A 23,026-nucleotide genomic window follows, 5' to 3' on the forward strand; every position below is an offset into this window, starting at 1 on the left:
ACTGCAGATGTCACCTCTGTACAGACTATGGGAAAAGGTGCTGTGTCTGTTTAAATGCTGGCCTTTTCTAGCTAAATCCCTTTCACCTGCATTTAAGTAAAGTTTGCTGTCTCTACCTTGTTGCTCTTTTCCCCCCCCTTCTCTTCTCCTCCTTATTGCATACACGCAGGGTCGCTGATAGGGCGGTACTACTGGGAGTGGCGTCACGGGCCCGGCCAAATTGAACAATGAGGGGGCCCCGGTTTTGCCCGCCGGCCTCCTGACGCCTACAGTAATTTGTGCCCAGTGAGCAGCTCCTCGCACATGCACAGTACCGGCCCTCTCTTGCTGGCCGCCTGCCTCACCAACGAAAAAGGCGGGCCCTCTGGCCCTCGTGAGGCAGGACTCGAAGCCCCAATGGAGCCTTTGGCAGCGCGGTCCTCCAGTCCCAGAATAAAGCGTGCGGCGAATTTAGGAGCCCCTTCGGGGTGGTGGTTGCGCTTGTGTTAGTTGGGCTTGTGTTAAATTTTTTTTTCCTAAGCAGCCTTCTGTGTAAAAAAATCCATTTGGGAATTTATTTATTTTTATTATTTATTTTATTACTTAGATTTGTATGCCGCCCCTCTCCGAAGACTCGGGGCGGCTCACAACATGTAAAAACAAATCATAAGTAAACAGACAGTTTAAAAAATATTTAAATATTTTAAAAAGCCCCATATGCTAACAGACACACACACAGACATACCATGCATAAATTAAACATGCCCAGGGGGAGATGTTTCAGTTCCCCCATGCCTGACGGCAAAGGTGGGTTTTAAGGAGTTTACGGAAGGCAGGAAGAGTAGGGGCAGTCCTAATCTCCGGGGGGAGTTGGTTCCAGAGGGCCGGTGCCGCCACAGAGAAGGCTCTTCCCCTGGGGCCCGCCAACCGACATTGTTTAGTTGACGGGACCCGGAGAAGGCCCACTCTGTGGGACCTAATCGGTCGCTGGGATTCGTGCGGCAGAAGGCGGTCTCGGAGATATTCTGGTCCAATGCCATGAAGGGCTTTAAAGGTCATGACCAACACTTTGAATTGTGACCGGAAACTGATCGGCAACCAATGCAGACTGCGGAGTGATGATGAAATATGGGCATACCTAGGTAAGCCCATGACTGCTCTCGCAGCTGCATTCTGCACGATCTGAAGTTTCCGAACACTTTTCAAAGGTAGTCCCATGTAGAGAGCATTACAGTAGTCGAACCTCGAGGTGATGAGGGCATGAGTGACTGTGAGCAATGAGTCCCGGTCCAGATAGGGCCGCAACTGGTGCACCAGGCGAACCTGGGCAAACGCCCCCCTCGCCACAGCTGAGAGATGTTGTTCTAATGTGAGCTGTGGATCGAGGAGGACGCCCAAGTTGCGGACCCTCTCTGAGGGGGTCAATAATTTCCCCCCCAGGGTAATGGATGGACAGATGGGGTTGTCCTTGGGAGGCAAAACCCACAGCCACTCCGTCTTATCCGGGTTGAGCTTGAGTCTGTTGACACCCATCCAGACCCCGACAGCCTCCAGGCACCGGCACATCACTTCCACCACTTCGTTGACTGGGCATGGGGTGGAGATGTAAAGCTGGGTATCATCCGCATATTGATGATACCTCACCCCATGTCCTTGGATGATCTTGCCCAGCGGTTTCATGTAGATGTTAAATAGCAGGGGGGAGAGGACCGACCCCTGAGGCACCCCACAAGGGAGAGACCTAGGAGTCGACCTCTGACCCCCCACTAACACCGACTGCGACCGGCCAGAGAGGTAGGAGGAGAACCACTGCAGAACAGTGCCTCCCACCCCCAGCCCCTCCAGCCGGTGCAGAAGGATACCATGGTCGATGGTATCGAAAGCCGCTGAGAGGTCAAGGAGCACCAGGACAGAGGATAAACCCCTGTCCCGGGCCCGCCAGAGATCATCCATCAACGCGACCAAAGCGGTTTCCGTGCTGTAACCGGGCCTGAAACCCGACTGCCGGGGACCTAGATAATCGGCTTCTTCCAAGGACCGTTGGAGCTGGAGCGCCACCACCTTCTCAACAACCTTCCCCATAAAGGGAAGGTTGGAGACTGGACGATAGTTATTAAGGACAGCTGGGTCCAGGGAGGGCTTCTTGAGGAGGGGGCGCACAAGCGCTTCTTTATAGAGTGATGGAAAAACTCCCTTCCCCAAGGAAGCATTGGTAATCTCCTGGGCCCAGCTCCGTGTCACCTCCCTGCTGGCCGAAACCAACCAGGAGGGACACGGATCCAGTAAACAGGTGGCGGAACTCACAGCTCCAATGGCCTTGTCCACTTCATCAGGTGTCACCAGATCAAACTCTTCCCAGACAGGTGGACAAGTACGTGCCCCAGTCACCTCGACTGACTCGTTGTCAGTCGACTCTGTTGTACAATTGGAGTCGAGGTCGGCCCGAATCCGAGCGACTTTATCAGCGAAAAACGTGTTAAAATCCTCGGCACTACTCTGCAAGGGCTCCCCAACTCCCCCCTGATTAAGAAGGGAGCGGGTCACCCTAAACAGAGCGGCCGGGCGGGATTCCACTGATGCAATCAAGGCGGCATGGTACGCGCATCTTGCCGCCTTGAGCGCCACTTTGTAAGTCTTAATAAAAGCTCTTACAAGTGTTCGATCGGATTCAGACCTACTCTTCCTCCATCGCTTCTCTAGACGTCTCTTTTGGCGTTTCAACTCCCGGAGCTCCTCGTTGAACCATGGGGCTCTACGGGGTCTGACGCCTCGGAGAGGTCGCAAAGGCGCAATCCGGTCAAGAGCCCCCGCTGCAGCCGTGTTCCAGGCCTCCGCGAGAGACTCCGCCGAACTGTGGACGAGTGCCTCTGGAATAACCCCAAGCGCCGTCTGAAAGCCCTCTGGGTCCATCAGGCGTCTGGGGCGGAACATCTTCATTGGTTCCGCCTCCCTGCGGGGGAGGATTGGAGTCAGGAAGTCAAGCCGTAGTAGAAAATGGTCTGACCATGACAAAGGCAATACTTCTAAGCCCCTTAGTCTCAGACCATTACTCAATTGCTCGGAAAGGAATACCATGTCAGGTGCGTGCCCTCCCTCGTGAGTCGGACCCTGTATTACTTGAGTCAGGTCCACGGCTGTCATGGTGGCCATGAACTCCTGTGCCAACCCAGAGGTTTCGCCGAGTGATGGCAGGTTGAAGTCCCCCAGGACGATGAGTCCGGGGAACTCCACCGCCAACCCGGCTACCTCCTCGAGTAGCACAGGCAGGGCTTTTGACATGCAGCTGGGAGGCAGGTACGTGAGAAATAAGCCCACCTGAACCCCTAAGTCCAACTTCATCAAGAGAGACTCGCAACCCGCAATTTCTGGAGCAATGAGTCTACGCAGGCAAAGGCTCTCCCTGGCTACAATAGCCACTCCTGCCCCCCTTCCCTGGGGTCGAGGTTGATGCCATATCTGAAACCCGGCTGGGCAAATTTCAGAGAGAGGAACACCTCCCTCCGGGCCCAGCCAGGTTTCAGTAATACATGCCAGGTCGGCCTCCCCATCCAGGATCAAATCCCGGATGAGGAGAGCTTTATTTACTACCGACCTGGCATTCAGCAGCAGCAACCTGAGTCCAGGGCCAGAGTTACACTCACCACCAGTACCCAAGATTGGGCTCACAGAGCCAGAACAAGGGACCGTTATTAGGCAACGATCCCTCGTTCCCCTGGAACGGCTAACTCTGTGGCCCCCGCCATATCTGCCTCTCCCCAGCAACACAGGGATATTCCGACCCTCTGGCCCCCCAGAGATCGGCGACCCCCCCTCTCCTGCCTCCCGGGCGTCAGGTGGGCCAGACCTATCATTCACACTACTATCAGTAAATTCATCCATACCGCCCACACCCCCACCCCCACCCACCCAATCAAACCGGTCGTTCCATTCATAACCACAAGCAAATTTATCCCAATCATCCATTACTTAGAACCCTAATTATGTTAAAAATCAATTAAATTAATGATAGTATAAAATGGCAGTTAATAACACTTTAAAAACACTAAAAGCCGTTAAAATATCACTATATACAATATACACTAAATTATAAGTTAATATAAATTAATGTAAAATTAATTTCGTTGATGGTATGAACAAATCTTAAAAATGAGTCGTTCCCAAATGGATTTTTTTACACAGAAGGCTGCTTAGGAAAGAAACAAAATTTAACACAAGCGCAAGTTGTAGGCTTCGCACGCGTGCGCCAGCATCCCCCAAAAGGCCCCCCGTGAACCCATTTCCAAGGGCGCGCACGAAGCTGCGGCCACCCCCGCCCCCTGCACCTCTAGCCCCCTCGCGCCCCCTGGCTACTCGCCGCTGCCCTCGCCCGCCCGCCCGCTCCGCCTCTCTTTCTTCTCTGCAGGCATTTTCATAGCGGGGGCCGCCGGCCGGCGAAGGCGATTTTCAATGTCGGGCGTGCGGGCTGACACGCTCTCTCTCCATCTCCCTGCCAGGCTGCCCGGAACATTCAAAGTAAGAGCGAAGGTTTTTCTTACTTTGAATTTTCCGGGTTGGGCTGGCAGCAGGGGGATGAGGAGAGCGCGCGTCAGCCCGCACGCCCGACATTGAAAATTACTTTCGCCAGCCTCCAGAGAACGAGAGAGAGTGAGAGCGACGACAGAACAAGATAGAGAGAAAGTGAGAGAGAGAGAGAGAGAGAAATAGGGGGAGAGAAAGAGATAGAAAGAGAAAGAGAACGAGAGAGAGAAAGAGTGTGAGAGAGAAAGCAAGAGAGAGAAAGAAAACAAGAGAGGGAAAGTGAGAAAAAGAGAGAGAGAGAAAGAGGGGGAGAGATAGAGAAAGAGAAAGAAAAGAGAGAGAGATGTGAGAGGAAGGAAGAGTGAGAGAGAGGAAGAAAGCAAGATAGAGAAAGAGAGAGAGAAAGAAAGTAAGAGATGAGAGAGGAAGGAAGAGAGTCAGAGAGAGGAAGAAAGCAAGATAGAGAAAGAGAGAGAGAGAAAGAAAGAAAGAGAGGGGGGGGAAGAAAGCAAGATAGAGAAAGAAAGAGAGAGAAATGAGAGAGGAAGGAAGAGAGTGAGAGAAAGAGAAAGAAAGCAAGAGAGAGAAAGAGAAAGAAAGAAAGAGATGAGAGAGGAAGGAAGAGAGTGAAAGAGAAGAAGAAAGAGAGGGAAGAGTGGAAGGAAGAGAGAGAAATGATAGAAAAAAGGGGAGAAAAAAAGAGAAATGAGAAAATGATTGAGGCAGAGAATGACAGAGAGAAGTGATTCTTGATTTAAAGCATATGGTAAACGCACTTAAATAATAACAGAGAAAAAAACCCAGCCCTCACCTGTTTTTATTAATAGTTTTGCTGGTTGTTTTAGTTTTAATAGTAATAGATTTTGGTTTTTTTAAATTATTATTGACAAAATTGAACGGGTCCAAAGACGGGCTACAAGAATGGTGGAAGGTCTTAAGCATAAAATGTATCAGGAAAGACTTCATGAACTCAATCTGTATAGTCTGGAGGACAGAAGGAAAAGGGGGGACATGATCGAAACATTTAAATATGTTAAAGGGTTAAATAAGGTCCAGGAGAGAAGTGTTTTTAATAGGAAAGTGAACACAAGAACAAGGGGACACAATCTGAAGTTAGTTGGGGGAAAGATCAAAAGCAACCTGAGAAAACATTATTTCACTGAAAGAGTAGTAGATGCTTGGAACAAACTTCCAGCAGAGGTGGTTGGTAAATCCACAGTAACTGAATTTAAACATGCCTGGGATAAACATATATCCATCCTAAGATAAAATACAGGAAATAGTATAAGGGCAGACTAGATTGACCATGAGGTCTTTTTCTGCCATCAGTCTTCTATGTTTCTATGTTTCTATTAATTTCTTTTAATAAAAAAGAAGGGATTTATTTATTTATTTATTTTTTATTTATTTCTATGCCGCCCAGTCCCAAGTTTTTCCTTATTTCCAGATTGCATTTCTTCTTGGTGAGGTTCCGCCCATTGCTTCTTGTACTACCTTCAGGTGGCATGGAGAATAAATAGATGCCATCTACTCTGTGGCAGCCCTTTAAGGATTGGGAAACTACTATTATATTCCCCTTCAGTTTTCTATTTATTGAGCTAAACATACTCATTCTCTTAGCCCTTGGTCATAGGATTTAGCCTCTAGGCCAGCGGCGTCAAACTCAATTTCATCAGGGCTGTGTTTGACCTCAGAGGGCCGGGGGAGGGCTTGCCCAGGGTGTGTGGCCATGGTGGGCATGGCATGGGATTTGGGGGGCAGTAGTTTTTAAATGGCCAGGGGGGGGGCAGACACTTAGGCTGTATGGGGCCCCAAAATTCCTGATGGTGGCCCTGGGTCAAAGGCCACACTTGGGGGTGGGGTATTCTGCAGAGCGCGAGCCCGCATGGTGCTCAGGGGCCACCGTAGCAGCTGGCACCGCGGCGCTGAGCTCTGGAGAGGCCCTCGGGTTCAGACCCTTTACGTATGTTTTCCTGAGGTAACCAGGAAAGGGCAATTGTTTTTCTCCTTTGGCTTTTTGTCTGCCTGCGTTTCCTCCCACTCTCTCAAGGCGGGGGAGGGGAGGGTATGGACGGCCAGTTTGAGGAAATCTGGCTCCTCTTTGGCCTTTGCTCAACCTCGCCCCCCTCCCACCTCGGCTGTTCTGGAGAATCTTGAAGCCGTCCCCCTTCATGGCCTCGAGCCTCTCTTCCCCCCCCCCCCCGCCTGACGTGCCCTGTGCTTGCGCTCTGTTGCTCCGTTTGAGTGGCTCGAGGGAACTTTCTACAACAGTCGGTCTCTCGTAGCTTGCCTCTCCCCCCCCCCCCAGACTTCATTTTCAGTCAGGGAAGGAAACGTGGGGGGGAGCGGCAGTGGGAGGACGAGGGTGACGGCCACCAATTTTGTTGAGGCTGAAGACATGCGCGGGGGGTGGGTGGGCGTTAAGCGCGGGACATTTCTTTTGCAAGGCAGCCGAAGCCGAAAGGTAGCAGTTTCAGGGCCGGCAACCTCGCAGTAGCTAGAAGGGGAAGGAATGGACAAGCTGCAGAGAGAGAAAAAAAGAGAGGAAGGAAGGAAGGAAAGGCGAGAGGTAGGGAGGGAGAGGTAGGGAGGGAGAGAGAAAGGGAGGAGTGAGAAGGAGAGAAATAGAAAGGGAAGGAGAGGGAAGGAAGGAGCGAGAGAGACAGAAAGGAAGAGAGAAGGAGAGAAAAGGAAAAGAAAGAAGGGAAAGAGGGAGGGAAGGAGGGGAGAAAGAAAGAGAAATAGAGAGAGAGAAAAAAGAGAGGAAGGGAAAGAAAGAAAGGAAAGGTGGGAGGGAGAGAAAGAGAAAGAGAGAAAGGAGGGAGGGAGGAAGATAAAGAAAAGAGGGAAGAGAGAGAAAGAGAGGGGGAGAGAGAGAAAGAAAATTAGGGAGAGAGGAAGAGAGATAGAAAGAGCTAGGGGAAGGGAAGGAGGGAGAAAGAGAGGGAGGAAGGGAAACAGAAAAAGAGGAAGGAAAAGAGAAAGAGGGAGGGGGAGAAAGAAAGAGAAAAGAAGGGAGGAAGAGAGATAGAAAGAAAAAGAAAAATTTTTTTTTTTGCTCCATATAGACCAAATTTATAATCAAGTTCCCCCCCACCCCGGTTAATGGTGTCCCAGTTTGCCAGAGTTAAAATCTGGTCACTTTAGTCATAGTTTGACATAACATGAGTTTTTATGGATCAGCTCTTGGACCACATCAAAATGCAAAGTTCCAGAAACAAATAATTATTAAAATTTGATAAAACAGTTGAAAATTGAATTTAATATAATACAATTTAAAATGAAATTGGAATACGATACGATTTAAAATGAAATTGGAATACAAGATGATTTAAAATGAAATCGAAATACAATATGACATAAAATGAAGTTGGAATAAAATACATTCTAAAATTAAATTTAAAAAAATACAATAATTTAGATACAGATAAAACATGATAATATTGTACTTTGGTGTTTACATAAATAAATAGAGAAGTGGTGCGGCCATCCAGTGAGAGCCCACCCAAGTTCCTTGGAGACCCTGGAAAGTGACATTGTTCGTCTTTGGGGTCTGTGTATTGTTTGACCTCTAAGTTCAGGGTGTTGTGTCACCAGAACCACCAGCTGAAGATGAGGAGGCGGCCTCCATCACTGTGGAATCCACATAAAGCAATCCATCAATTCCCACATCACCATAATTGATGAAAGAGGATGTCAAACCTTCAGGCCTGGTCCACAATGTGATGGTTGCAGCAATTTGTCCTTGGGCAAAAGAAGCACAGATTGAACATTTTAATAATAATGAAATAGTAAGCAAGAAACAAAACAATGGATAAAACCGAGCAACCAAATTAACATTAAAGGATTCTAGTTTTCTTTCCTGTTAACTTCCATAGTCCAAGCAACCCTACCGAAAATGCCAAAGCAAGAAATTCAAAACCGCAAAACGTATTAAGAATTAAATAAGAGCAAAAACAATAACTTGGGTTATATTTTACGATTGGGTAGAATTTTTTTTTTAAAAAGTAAAATTAAAGAATTAATAAATGTCAGATAATTTGGAGAGTAAATGTCACAAAAGAATAAGATCTTTGCTAAAACTTGATGTATATTATGTAAATATACTGCTCAAAAAAATAAAGGGAACAAACAACACAATACAGTATAACTCCAAGTAAATCAAACTTTTGTGAAATCAAACTGCCTACTTAGGAAACAACACTGATTAACAATAAATTTCACATGTCAGCACATTCAACTTTGTACAGAACAAAGTATTGAATGAGAATATTTCATTCATTCAGATATAGGATGTGTTCTTTGAGTATTCCCTTTATTTTTTTGCGCAGTGTATAATCCGTGTAGTAGTAAATAAACTGTTAGAATTGTATTACAGGCATGTCACAAATTGTCCAACATTTATTTTAATGTTGAGGGGTTTTTTCTGTGTGTGTTTTATTTTTTGTACTTTGTCTGTTATAAATAGTTTATTTTTAATTAAAAAAACCAATAATAGAATATATTTAAAAAAGAAAAATAGACAACCAAAATAGTTCAAACACTTACCAAACATTACATTGTCATGCAAAGCAGAAGGTCTGGCATCCATCGTTCATCAGTTATGGTGATGTTGGGGTTGATGGATTCGGGGATGTAGGGTTCCACAGTGATTATGGCAGCCTCCACATCTTCCCTTCGTGGCTCTGGTGACACTTGCAGACACCAATTTCTGTGGATTGAAGAAAAAAATGAATTAACTATAACTGACTTGTTTTCTTAACAATGCTAATAAAGCTTATTCTTAAAAGGGGATCCATTGCTGGAGCTTTTAAAGAAAAGATTGTGGGTTAGACTAGAAGACCTTCAAGGTCCCTTCTAACTCTGTTATATTCTGTTAAATTCTGCCTACTTGAAACTGCCAGCAACCAGCCGTGGCAGGCAAAGCACAGATCTTACCCCAACTCAGGGATGGAAGGCTAAGAATAAGCCACCTTTGGTGTTCTTGCCTGGGTCACGAAGCAGAGCCCAGAATGTGGACCCTAGGATGGCCAGGTTGTGTGGGGCTTTCCCAGAAGTGACCATCTAAACCTTGGTTCAACCCCACCTGTGTCCATGGACTCGGCCATCAAATAATATCCATCACCCACGGCAGAAACCTAATTCCCCCAAAACAGGCCTGGCAGGTTCACTGCCTATTTGCCAAGGGAACCTCAGGCACAAGACCCAAGGTGCAGCCTAAAAGAAAGGCTCTTCCACTTCATCCCTTTGCCTTGTTCAGGGACGGAAAAGACTCCGAAAGCCCCATCCCTCCTAGGGGCCTCTTCAGCGCAGATCCCAAAGGAGCTTTTCAAAAGACAGGCGGGATTTCTTGGGTTTTTCTCCTTGAAAACGTTTCGCTTCCCATGCCAGAAGCTTCTTCAGTTCTTTAAAAAAAATATTGGCTTTTTAAAGACAAAAATAAAATACAATGACAACAAAAAACAAAAAATAATATGCAGCAAGAACATTAAGTTTGAGAATATATTTACAATTACATTTCTGTTTCTTTGGTTTCCCCATTTTTTGGACCAATTTATACTTAACTTATTTCTCACTTTCCCTCAATCCAATTATAAAGTTTATCCCACACAGTGTAATATTCTTCTTCCTGTTTATTCTGGAACTCTAGAGTAAGTCTACTCCATTTTGCGCATTGTAGTATTTTTTTAAATTACCATATCCTTGGTTGGTACGTTCCCCCCCCTCCCCCAGTTCTGTGCAAAGATCAGTCGGGCCGCCATTAATACATGTACTGTACTACCAAATAATAGTTAGCTTTTTCATGTTGTCCTCTGATTATTCCTAGTAAATATATCTCGGGTTTAAATTCTAATTTTAACTTTAATATCTCTTTTACCATATTTTGAACCATAATCCAGAATTTCCTTGTTTCTGGGCATAACAAACACATGTGGTAGTAAGTACATTGCATTGACTTACATTTCCAGCAATCACTTTTACTTTTGGGTAAATTTTGGCTAACTTTGCTGGGGCATGGGCCATTGGTAAATTCTCTCTGTATGGACCTGAGATTGTTAATTTGAAATTAACTTTCCAGATCTTTTCCCAATCTTCTAGTTGAACAGTGTAGCCAAAGTTGGTCATCCAGGCAATCATGTTTTCCTTTACCACTTCTTCTACTTTTTCATAATTTAACAAAAAAATATACATCTTGATAATAAAATGGTTATAAACACAAGTAAAAATATCACTAAAATCACTATATAATTTAAAAAAACCATAAATACTAACAATCGTTCTTAATTCCAGGCCTTCTTCTATCTTCTTTCCTTTCTTTTCCCTTTCCAGCCCCAGAGGAAGAATCCGTGGTTCTGCATTGGAGGTGGGAGGGGCCAGAACGAGGGACAGCACCAATGGGAATTCTCCCTGATTGAGCGTCATCGGTTTCTAAGCAGAGTCCTTTGTGGCTTCACCTGAAGGAGGAGAGAGAGAAGTGGGGAGAGTGGGAGGGAGGAGGGAGGGGGATCTTAGCCTGAAGAACCAACTGAAGCTTCTTCTCTGGACGGAACTCTCTCCTCCAGGGAGTGAAGTCAAGGTAGAGTCTACATAGGATGGAACTCCCAACCTCCTGAACCAGGAAGAGCCAGCTAAATCCCACGACTCCTCCCTTCCCTGTATTTTCTCTTTCCTCCTCCCTCTTCCTCTCTCTCTCTCCTTCTCTCGCCCTCCCCAAGTCATTTAGCCCAAAATCTTTCCAAGACCTTTCACTCCCCGTTTTTTCTATTCATTCCACAGACTTTAATTTTTTTTTTAAAAAAATCTAAAATAAAATTTTAACCTATGAAGATCTATTAGATAGAAAAGGATATCTCAAGACCAGGAAAAAAAATTAAAAATGAAGGGAAATAAATTGATTGGTTAGTACTATCAAATACAGAGTAGATATAAAAAAAACTTGGTAGAATTTGGAATTAGTAAAAAAATTATATAATAGACAAATTTTTATTAGGTTCAGAAAGGAAATTTATTACCAAGCTGTATAATTTTTTGTTAAATTATGAAAACTCAGAAGAAATGGCAAAGGAAAACATAATTGCCTGGATGACCAACTTTGGCTACACTATTCAACTAGAAGATTGGGAAAAGATCTGGAAAGTTAATTTTAGCCCAGAAAGAGGTGATGTAATTTTTTTTAAAAAATATTCAGGTTAAAAAGTTATTTTAAAAATTATCCTAAATCTTATTCCAAGATTCCTTTGATTCCTATTTTATTTCATTATCAAATTTTAATGTCTATCATGAAATTATTTATGTCATGTTATCTGTCATATTACCTTTTAGAATTCTAAATCCTAGAGTCAGCCACGGAAGCTAACAAGCAAACACATAAAACTGAAGATCTCTTACCTCAAATATGGCATTTCCTACATAATAGAGGAAAGTATCCATGATGGAAATAAAGTAAACCCTAACTAAGCGAAACTACTGTTTAATATATTAAACAAATATAATATACGAAATATATGGAAACAAATATAAATATATATTTATTATATATTTATAATATATATATGAAGTAAATAGATGAATAAGTAAACAAATAAATTTTGAAAAATAGAACAAACCTAAACTACATCAATAAAATTAAATAAAAACTGAAGCAACTCAACCAACCAATCCTCAGTAACTAAGTAAAGCACCCACACAGAGATAAAAGCTCAGGTGAATAATACCTTTCATTCAGCCCACCCAAAGGTTTCATTTACTTCTCCTTTGTGAGCTCATGCACCTGTCAGAAGGATTATGAGGCATGACCTCATGAGGGAAAAGCCAAGCAAACTGAATAGCTGAATTAATGCTACTCAGTGTTTTATCTATTTTTCAATTTTGGTAGAAAAATAAATACCAAATCCTGCTGATGCGTTTGGTGGAACAAGAGGCTGAAGTAACAAGAAAAATGCAACAGAAAAATTAGTGTCCCTGAAGAAAGCAGGGAGATGTCTGGAGAAATACGCACCGTTAAGAGTGTAAAAGTGGTAAAAGAGCAGGAGTTATTTATGTCTGTGGGAGAGCAAATTACGCTGTGGACGTTGCTCCTACAAACTTCAAGAAATACACAGTATTTTAACTTAACCATTCAGAGCGTCCCTTTATTTTCGGGCCTGAGCTGATGAATTACATAGAGATAGTCCTCAATTTACGACCACAATTAAGCCCAAAATTTATGTTGCTTTGTGAAAAATTTGTTGAGTGAATTTTGCTCCATTTTAGGAGTTTTCTTTCTACACTTGTTAAGAGAATCACTAAAGTTGTTAAATTAGTAACATGGTTTGTTAAGTGAATCTGGAAGGTAAAATGGAAAGAGAAAGGGAAAGGAGTGGAGTGGAAGGGCTGAAAAGCCAAGTCTCAGGATCTCATGGATCCCTTTGGCTCAGGCAGTGGGATTCCTCGCAGGTTTCCCCTCTGCACAAAGCGAAGGGGTCGTGGAGAGGCTGCCCAGCCCAGAATGGGGCTTCAGGCGACGCCCGGCCGCAGAAATGCCGGAGGGGACGAGAAAGGCCGCCTACAACCAGCCAAGCCCGTTGTGCGAGGAACCCCGGAAGCCCCTGCGGCTCTTTCGGGAGGGATGGAGAGGATGCGGCCGCTCAGCCCCAAATAGGGGGGGCTGCATTGTTGGGGAAGCATCTGCCTGGAACTTGGAAGAGGGAGGGCCCAGAAAAGCGGGAGGGCCAATGGGAATCCCCCTTTCTTCAGCGTCATCGGTCTCCGGGCAGAGTCTCCCTGGACTTCACCTGAGAGAGTCGAGTTCAGGGGCAGAGAGAGAAGTGGAGGGAGGGGGAGGGAGGGAGGGGGGATATTCTCAGTCCTGGGGGGCTCCAGCTCAAGGGGGGGTCATGGCAGCCCTGGAGGGAGAGTGGACTTCCTCCTGCCCTCCCCCCATCCATCCATCATGCAGTGGGGCTGCAGGGGGTGACTGAAGGGGAGACTCAGCCCCACAGCCAGGGAGGACTTGGGGGTCTCAGAGGGCGGACTGAGGAGTCCCTGGCAGTGGTGGGATTCAAAGAATTGAACAACCGGTTCTGTGCCCTAATGAGGATTTTAACCCTCCCTCCCTCCATCCCTCCCACAGCTGCCTGCCATCTGGTGGGACCCCCTTCCTGGGGATGTTCCTCCCGGCCCTTCCCTCCCTATTTTGAAACAGACAAATCAATAACAAATAAAAATAATGAAAAACAATCAATCAATCAAACAAACAACAACAAAAGAAATTATAATATCAGCAAACCTTCAGTATTTCTGCATTGATACATCGGATATTTCATGAAATCCTATAATAATATACATATTAATTAATTACGGTAATATTCATATGATTTCATACAATCACAAAATCCCTATTCAAATCATTCATCAATCACAGGTGATTTAGCGCTTCGGATGATAATGAGTCTCTTATTACTTTTATTCATTTTTCAACACTACATAGTTGCCCTGCCTGGTTGATGCTCTCGGGACGAACTATATAAAATAAACACCATCCTCATTCTGATGCTCTTAAATCTGCTCTTCTCTATAATCCACTTTTCTCTCTGCCCCTGAACTCGACTCCCTCGGGTGAAGACCAGGGAGTCTCTGCCCGGAGACCGATGACGCTAAAGAAAAATGAATTCCCATTGGTCCTTCCGATTTTCTGGGCCCTCCCTATTGCGAACTTCCAGGCAAACGCTCGGTCTCTGGAGCTGAGTGGCCGCATCCTCTCCCTCTCTCCCGAAAGAGCCGCCGGGGCTTCGGGGGTTCCTCGCACAACTGACCTCGCTGGTTGTAGGCGGCGTTTCTCGGCCCCTCCGGCGTTTCTCCGGCCGGGCGTCGCCTGAAGCCCCATTCTGGGCTGGGCAGCCTCTCCGCCATCCCTTCGCTTGGCACAGAGGGGGAACCCGCGGGGAATCCCACTGCCTGAGCCAAAGGGATCCCGGAGATCCTGAGACTTGGCTTTTCAGTCCTTCCCTTCCTCTCCCTTTCTGTCCTTTCTCTATCTATCTTCCTTTCCCTTTCCCTCCCCTTCCTTTCTCTTTCCCTTTATTTTCCCTTTCGTTTCCTTTCCTTTCTCTTTCTTTTCCTTTCTTTTTATGTCCTTCTTCTATCTTCCTTTCATTTCAATTTCTTTTTCATTTCTTTCTTATCTATCTATCTATCTATCTATCTATCTATCTATCTATCTATCTAATCTATTATTTCATTTATATGCTGCTCACTCCAAAAGGGACTCTGAGCGGCTAACAATGGTTATAAACACAAGTAAAAACAGTAAAAATATCACTAAAATCACATACATAATTTAAAAAAAGATAAACACTAACAATCGATCTTAATTCCAGGCCTTCTTCTATCTTCTTTCCTTTCCCTTTCTTTTTCCTTTCCAGCCCCAGAGGAAGAATCCGCGGTTCTGCAAGGGGAGGGGGTCGCGAAGAAGCGTTTATCTCGGCCGTTGGAGGTGGGAGGGGCCAGCACGAGGCACAGCACCAATGGGAATTCTCCCTGCTCGAGCGTCTTCGGTTTCTAGGCAGAGTCCTTTGTGGCTTCACCTGAAGAATATGAGAGAGAGAAGCGGGGAAAGTGGGAGGGGGGAGGGAGGGGGATCTTGGCTTATTCTCAGGGCGGAACTCTCCTCCAGTGGGTGAAGTCAAGGGAGACTCTGCCCGGAGACCGATGACGCGGCAGAAGGGAGAATTCTCATTGGTCCTCCTTTCTGGATGCTCCCAATTCCTAATTTTGAGGAAGCCCCATTCTGGACTCCGCAGCGTTTCCACGATTCCTTGGTGCAGAGAAGGAACCGGCGGGGAATCCCACTGCCTAATCCAAAGGGACCCACGGGATCTTGAGACAGGTCCTTTTCTGGGGGGCGGGGGGGCTCAGGAGGGGAGGGATAAGGCAGGACGGGGTCATGCAAGGGAGCCCAGAAGGAGGGGACAGACCAGGCAATTCAGCTGGTTCAGATGAACACAAAAACAGAGTTGAAAGGGACCTTGCAGGTCATCTAGTCCAAACCTCTGTCCAAGCAGGAGACCCTACATCTGGCTCTATCTAGGATCGAACTCCCAACCTCCTGAACCAGGGAGGACCATCTAAATCCCACCACTCCTCCATTCCCTGTATTTTCTCTTCCCTCCCTCCTTCCCTCCTTCCTCCTCCTCTCTCTCTCCTTCTCTCTCCAAGTCATTTAGCCCCAGATCTTTCCAAGGTCTGTCACTCCTTGCTTTTTCTTTTCATTCCACAGACTGTTTTAAAAAATAAAAGCTAATTTTAATTTAACAGTTTTAAAAACATATAAATACCTATGGATAAAACCAACTTTCAAAAGACACCACATAACATTACATAACACAACAAGATCTAAACAGTAAAAATTAATATTCATTTAGCAATGTTGCATATCAGTATATCTTCTGTGTATCTATAACACTTATTCATTAACTTATCTATATTCACATAATTCATTAAAATCCAACCCATTACAATTATCTCTATCTCATAACATCTACATCTATTCATCTTCCACCTTATTTCCTTTGTTATTACTAATTATTTAACTTTGTGTCTTTATTCCAAGCAATTATACCAATTATTCCACATTTTATAAATTTCTGTTTCCTCGTTAACATGAATTTCTATGGCTAATTTGCACATTTCCAAGCATTTTAAAATTCTAACATCTGAATGTCTGACATCATTCATCAATTATGGTAATGTGGGAATTGATGGATTGCTGTATGGGGGTTCCGCAGTGATGGAAGCCACCTCCTCATCTTCAGATGGTGGTTCTGGTGATGCAACACCCTGAATACAGAGACCAAGCCATACATAGACCCCCAAAGATGAACAAGGTCACTTTCCAGGGTCTCCAAAGAACTTTGGTGGGCTCTCAGTGGATGGCCGCACCAGTTCTCTATTTACTTATGTAAAGATCAAATTATAATTTTATCATCTCTTATCTATATCTTAAATTATTGTATTTTGTTCAATTTAATTTTAGAATTGTATTTTATTCCAACTTCATTTTAAATCGTATTGTATTCCAGTTTCATTTTAAATTATATTATATTAAATTCAATTTTAAATTGTTTTATCAAATTTTAATAATTATTGGTTTCTGGAACTTTGCACTTTGATATGGCTCAAGAGCTAATCAATAAAAACTCATATTATGTCAAACTATGTCAGTGTAGAATATTAGTTTGGGGGTGGGTGGGGAAACTGTCGAGAATTTAATATGAAATTCTGGGGGGAAAGGCAGGGTTGCTATCTAAAAGTTCTCAATCTTTATTCCAAATTTTTGCAGAGCTCTTTATTTTGTGCAATTAGTTGGAGATTTCTCTGTTGTGTTCCTGTCAATTATGAAGAACAGAGAGAAATTAGACTCATTGGGCTTTTTTACTTGAAACTCTTAAATAATATTACATGGAATTTCATGTATTTGTGTGTAGTTGTGCATATAAAAATCAAACTTTCCTATTTCTGCTATGACAATCAGAAGGTGTCTGGCTGACCAGCTGTCTTTCTTTCTTTCTTTCTTTCTTTCCTTCTTTCCTTCCTTCCTCCTTCCTTCCTTCTTTCTTTCCTCCTTCCTTCTTTCTTTCCTTCCTTCCTCCTTCCTTCCTCCCTTCTTTCTTTCTTTCCTTCCTTCCTCCTTCCCCCTTCCTTCTTTCTCTTTCTTTCTTTCTTTCTTTCTTTCTAATTGTATTTACGGTATATGCTGCTCACTCCAAATAGGACTCAGAGCAGCTAACAATAATCATAAATACAACAACGATAAAAATACTGTATAGCAATAAAATCAGCAATGGAATAAAAACAATAATATCCTGCAAAACCATTCCTACTTGCAGTCAATCCTAATTCCAAGCCTGCCGGAAAAGTCAAGATTTAACGGCTTTCTGGAAGACATTCTACTTTCCCACATCCACCTTGCAACCAACCACACACAAGGATGAGGAACAAACTGATTTCATTGTGATTTGCAGATTGTGCTGTGTGTACACACTTCTGCCCTCAAACCTCCTAAACTTTACATGCAACAAATGTAAATTAATCCAACTAATTGAGGAAAAAAATAGAAAACCTAGAGAAAAACCTAAAAAGTCTGAAACACAAACATCAAAATGAGAAAGTCCAACAAACTCCTAGTAGAGCCAACACCTCAGAGGAGCAAAACAGAATCAACCCCCCAGAGCAGTGATGGCAAAACCTTTTTTCCTTGGGTACCAAAAAAGCATTGCTTGCTTGCGCGAGTGCCCACACCCATAATTCAATGCCTGGGGAGGGCAAAAACAACTCCCCCCCGGAGACCCTCTGGAGGCTGGAAACGGCCTGTTTCCCAAATTCTGGAAGCAAAAAAAATCCCCTCCCAGAGCTTCTATGTGAGCCAAAAACCAGCTGGCCGGCACACATATGCATGTTGGAGCTGAGCGAGGGCAACAGTTCATGTGCCAGTAGATGTGGCTCCACCTGCCACCTGTGGCCCCCGTGCTATAGATTCGCCATCTCTGCCCCAGAGGATGAAAACGAATGGACACATGTCAAACCAGGAAGGAAAAACAAGCCAAATACAAAACCACTACCAATTCCAACACCCCCCCTCCCAAACCCACTGCCTACAAGCAACAAATACCTGGGACTCCTCACACAAGAGAACCCACAGATAATTGACAAAGAATCACCAGAAAGAAAGCACAATAAACAGCGCCACCAGACACTACTGCAACAAAGAATAAGACCCCCCTTCCAGTGGTTCTCAACCTTTCTAATGCTGCGACCCCTTAATACAGTTCCTCATGTGGTGGAGACCCCCAACCATGTCCAGTGCCAATTCTCCCAAGAGCTTGAAGCTGATTGGCAGGAAGGTCAGAGGGACACCCCTACTGTAAATGCCTGATTGGTCGGATTGTAAAAATATGTTCCAAGGCGCCAGAATAGAAGCTTTAGTTCCTAACACCAGGGGAAATTTGTCTTTTTCTATGATCTTAGGCGACCCCTGCGAAATGGTCGTTCAACCCCCAAAGGGGTCCCGACCAATGTTCCCTCTAATTTTTTTTCGGTGTGGGCGGAAAAGTATAGTGTCTGAGCGATAAATAAATAAATAAATAAATAAATAAATAAATATTCAATTTTTTAATTAAAAGAAATTAATAATAAAACAAAACCAAAATCTATTACTATTATTATCTTCTCTTTTTCCATCCCTGTCTCCTCCCCCCTTGTGTGTGTGTGTGTGTGTGTGAACTCCTGAACCATTTCCAATTTGAGGTGAGCTATTGGAAATGGTTCAAGAGTTCACACACACACACACACACACACAAACACAAACACAAACGGCTGGGGGTTTTTTTCTCTGTTATTTTTGGGTGCTTTTTACCATATGCTTTAAATCAAGAGTTCTCTCTCTTTCTCTCTCCCCCTCTTTCTCTCTCTCTCTCTTTCTCTCTCTCTCTCTCTATTGCTTTCTTTCACTCTCACTCTTTCTTTCTTTCTATCTCTCTTTCTCTTCTCTCTCTTGCTATCTCTCTCTCCCCCCTTTCTCTCTCTCTCTTAGCAGCGGCATTGGGCAATAGCCATGGTGTGGGGTGGCAGCAGGGTGATCAGCTGTGAGGCGGAGCTCCGGAACTGAGGCACCGATGGCGAGGGGCCTGCGAGAGCGCTTTCTCCCAGCCCCCTCACCGTCGGTGCCTCAGTTCCGGAGCTCCACCTCACAGCTGATCACCCTGCCCTTCGGGAATGCCTGTCCTGCCTCTACTGCAGCCCCCTTGCTGGAAGTCTGGGATGAAAGCGCTCCCAGCGAAGGGGCTGTGAGAGGGGCGGGGCGGGCATTCCCGAAGCCCGCGGAGAAAGCACTCTCTCGCAGCCCCCTGGCTGGCAGCGCTTTCGTCTCGCAGCCGCCGCCGCAGGAGAAGTTGCGCGCGAAGGCAGGAGGCGGAGGAGGAGGAGAGGGGGTGGATTGGGCGAGCACGGGGCTGGGCCGAGAAGCCAGGGGCGCGAGGGGGCCGGAGGCACGGTGGGGAGGCAGGGGCGGCCGCAGCTCCCTTTCCTTTTACTGCCGGTGCCTCCCCCCCCGTGGGCTGGCAGGGGGATGGGGAGCGCTCGCCCATGGAAAAGGGTGCGCGCAGGGGTATTTGGGGGTGCGCACCTGCTCACGGGTGCAGCTTACGGGGAACGGTGGTCCCGACCCCTAGGTTGAGAACCACTGCCCCACACCAACCCAATAAAAAGGAAAGGGAGAAAGCTGCTGATGGGTGACTCAATTCTCAGGGGAACTGAACCTGCCATCTGGAGACCGGACAACCAAACCAGGAGCCGGGGTGGCGCAGCAGGTAGAGAGCTGTACTGCAGGCCACTGAAGCTGACTGTAGATCTGTAGGTCAGTGGTTCAAATCTCACCACCGGCTCAAGGTTGACTCAGCCTTCCATCCTTCTGAGGTGGGTAAAATGAGGACCCTGATTGTTGGGGGCAATATGCTGGCTCTGTTAAAAAGTGCTATTGCTAACATGTTGTAAGCCGCCCTGAGTCTAAAGAGAAGGGCGGCATAAAAATCGAATAAATAAAACAAAATAAATAAAATAAACCAGAGAGGTGTGCTGCCTCTCTGGAGCGAAAATCTCTGAGGTAACGGAAAACCTTACCAAAATAATAAAGCCCAATGACTACTGCCCCCTACTGGTGATCCATGGGGGAACAAATGACACAGGGAAAGACCTGAATCAAATAATGAAAGACTATGACCACTTGGGCAACACAGTCCAAAAGATAGGTGCACAGGTGTTTTTTTCTTCCCTTCTACCCACAAGAGGATGACATCCGGCCAGAAAACACACAATCCCACAAATAAATCATTGGCTAAAAGACTGGTGTTTCTTCAAATAAAGATGTTCAGAAGTCCTTGTGAGAATGGGCCTAAAAAAACAACAACAGATGGGTCTTTGCCAGCTTTAGTTGTCCTACTCACTGCCTGAGGAGGCCAGTTAGAATTTAAAGGCCAGAGCACAGATTGCACTGTACAGGCAGCAAGAGGAACAGCTAAAGCATGGAAAGGCCCAGGGGAGGAAGGTCCCTGAGTGCTGACAGAGGAATTCTGGGGGTGGAAGTCCACAGTTCTTCAGGTTGCTAAGCTAGCCAGTTTTTTTCTAACTTCTCTCTGATTTTTGTGCATGTCTTTATGTGTGTGTATGTGAGAGACACAGAGAGAAATGTTTCTTTTAAAACTCGGCAAAGTTTTTAAAAAGTTCACTAAAGTTGCATCAGCCCTTTTGTGTGTGTGTATGTGAGAGACAGAAAGTTTTTTTTAACTCTGCAAAGTTCTGGTAACTAGTGTTTCACTAAAGTTACATCAGCCATTTTGTGTGGAGCCTTTGAGCTTTAACTTTCAAAATAAAGTTAAATACATATTGGCTTTAACTCAGCAGGCAGCTATTTCAGACCTGTGAGATGCTCTGACATTAACTGGCCCCTGGGAGTTTGTCTCTGTGCCCACAAATGTCAGATTTATTTATTTCTTCGGCCACAGTTGCCATGTATTCCCTCCGGGGTAAGTTTCCAGCATGGAGTTCCCAAACCTCTCAATTCTAGATGACCCATTTAATTCCATCTCTGCCCCTGCAATTAGGTGCCATAGGGGGATTATTTCCCTTTCATTCCTCTCCAGAGAATTCTCCAAAGTGGAATCATCCAGGGATCTCTCCTGAGAGGGAGAATTATTACGATCAACGTTTCAGCTCTGCTCCTGGGCTGAATCCTCCAAGGGAAACTTTGGACAGAGAAATAGGGAGTTTGGGGACAGGCAGAGTCTCTTGCATGTACGTCTCTCTCCTTTCCAGGTGAAGCTGTGTTTCAATCAGGAAAGGAACTGCATCATTTCCCACCTTGTGAAAATCCTTTGAATTCTTCTGTAGGAACAGGAAGGAGATTGATTGAGTCTCCCCATGGATGATGGACCTCCTGCTTCTGGTTGTGGTGCTGCTTGTGTTCCATCCTGTCTCTGGGAAGCTGAGAAGGAAATGCCCACTGAGTTTGGAGCACCAGGATGGAAAACAGCCACATAGCTTTTACAGCCCAGGAGACCATCTCATTGGTATAGTCTTCTCTGGACTTGGAACACTGCATACAAAGTTTCTTTTCAACGTGGCTCCTTCTCTTCCTGATCCGTAAGTCATTCAGGGTGATGGAGTTTCACTCCCTCTGTTCTAACACTCAAATTATTTTATGTTTTTTCCTCATTTATTCCTATTTTGTGAATATGTCTAATTTCCTGAATGATTTTGATTTCCACGGCTTCTTGTTTTTGTCTGATTTTGTGAAAGACTTAAAAAGGGGTCTGAGAAAAAGCTGAAAGGGCTGCAGATTATTTTCCCCTCTCTCTTCAATCCTTAATTCATCATTTGAATAATGAATTTTATTTGAAGTAATTGGAGAATCAGTTGTAGTTGCCGTACCTCAAGCGATTTCCATATTTGTGTAACTGATCGTTGATTTTGGTTCACTAGGCACGTGGAAGATTATACACTGCTCAAAAAAATAAAGGGGACACTTAAACAACAGAATATAACTCCAAGTCAATCAAACTTCTGTGAAATCAAACTGTCCACTTAGGAAGCAACAGTGATTGTGTTGCTTTTCACATGCTGTTGTCAGCACATTCAACTTTGTACAGAACAAAGTGTTCAATGAGGATATTTCATTCATTCAGATCTAGGATGGGTTCTTTGAGTGTTCCCTTTATTTTTTTGAGTAGTATATATTAAAAGAAGTATTTGTTGTTGCTGTTGATTATAATAACATATTTTCTTACAATAGGGATATTTATTATTCTGCATATGCCTTAATATTCATTTTCAACATTCAACTGATCAACAAGAATTCCCAGTTCATGCACAACCTCACACTTGGCTACAATATCCATAACAACTATGTGAGCACTTTCCACACTTCAGATGGCTTGCTGGACATTCTCTCCACTGGAGAAGCCAATGTCCCCAACTACGGCTGTGGAAGGAAGGACAACCTTCTGGCTCTTCTTGATATAGCTCAAAAGGAAATCTCCATCCAGATGTCAACAATAGGAGGCACCTACAAAGTCCCACAGGTTTGTGTGCATTATTCTCCATCTGGTAAAAGTAAGTGGTGGGTGATGGTAGATGAGAAATAGATACAATCATGTTTTCTGCATGGAATTCAGGAACTGATTTCCTCCATATTAGCCAAAATGTCAATGTTCTACCCCATTATGTCCATGTTGAGATTAATCATAAAAGGCCTGAGATGCAAGCAATACCTTCCCTGGAGAAGACATTCTACGAACTAGTTATTTGATCCAAGAATATCTCTAGTTGTTGGGGCCCCTATTGGCATCTTCATTTTAGAAGACAAGACCTGCCCTATCCACTCAGATTGAAGTTGACAATAGTTGCATTTTATGTAAATAGAATATGGAATAAAAAGGACTCTAGCAATGATAGACCAAATGGACTAGCGGATATTGTGGCTACAATTTATGCCATTGTT

At 44.7% G+C, this 23,026-nt stretch overlaps 1 long non-coding RNA gene across 1 annotated transcript; it reads left to right on the forward strand.

Annotated features, from left to right (window-relative positions):
* Positions 1-6,356: 6,356 nt before the first annotated feature.
* On the forward strand, positions 6,357-8,355 carry LOC139156046 (uncharacterized). The gene is made up of 2 exons (XR_011557192.1): positions 6,357-6,475; positions 8,095-8,355. It is a non-coding gene; the product is annotated as an uncharacterized lncRNA (long non-coding RNA).
* The last annotated feature ends 14,671 nt before the right edge of the window (positions 8,356-23,026 follow it).

The sequence above is a fragment of the Erythrolamprus reginae genome, unplaced genomic scaffold, assembly GCF_031021105.1.
Source record: "Erythrolamprus reginae isolate rEryReg1 unplaced genomic scaffold, rEryReg1.hap1 scaffold_245, whole genome shotgun sequence".
Taxonomy (NCBI): domain Eukaryota; kingdom Metazoa; phylum Chordata; class Lepidosauria; order Squamata; family Dipsadidae; genus Erythrolamprus; species Erythrolamprus reginae.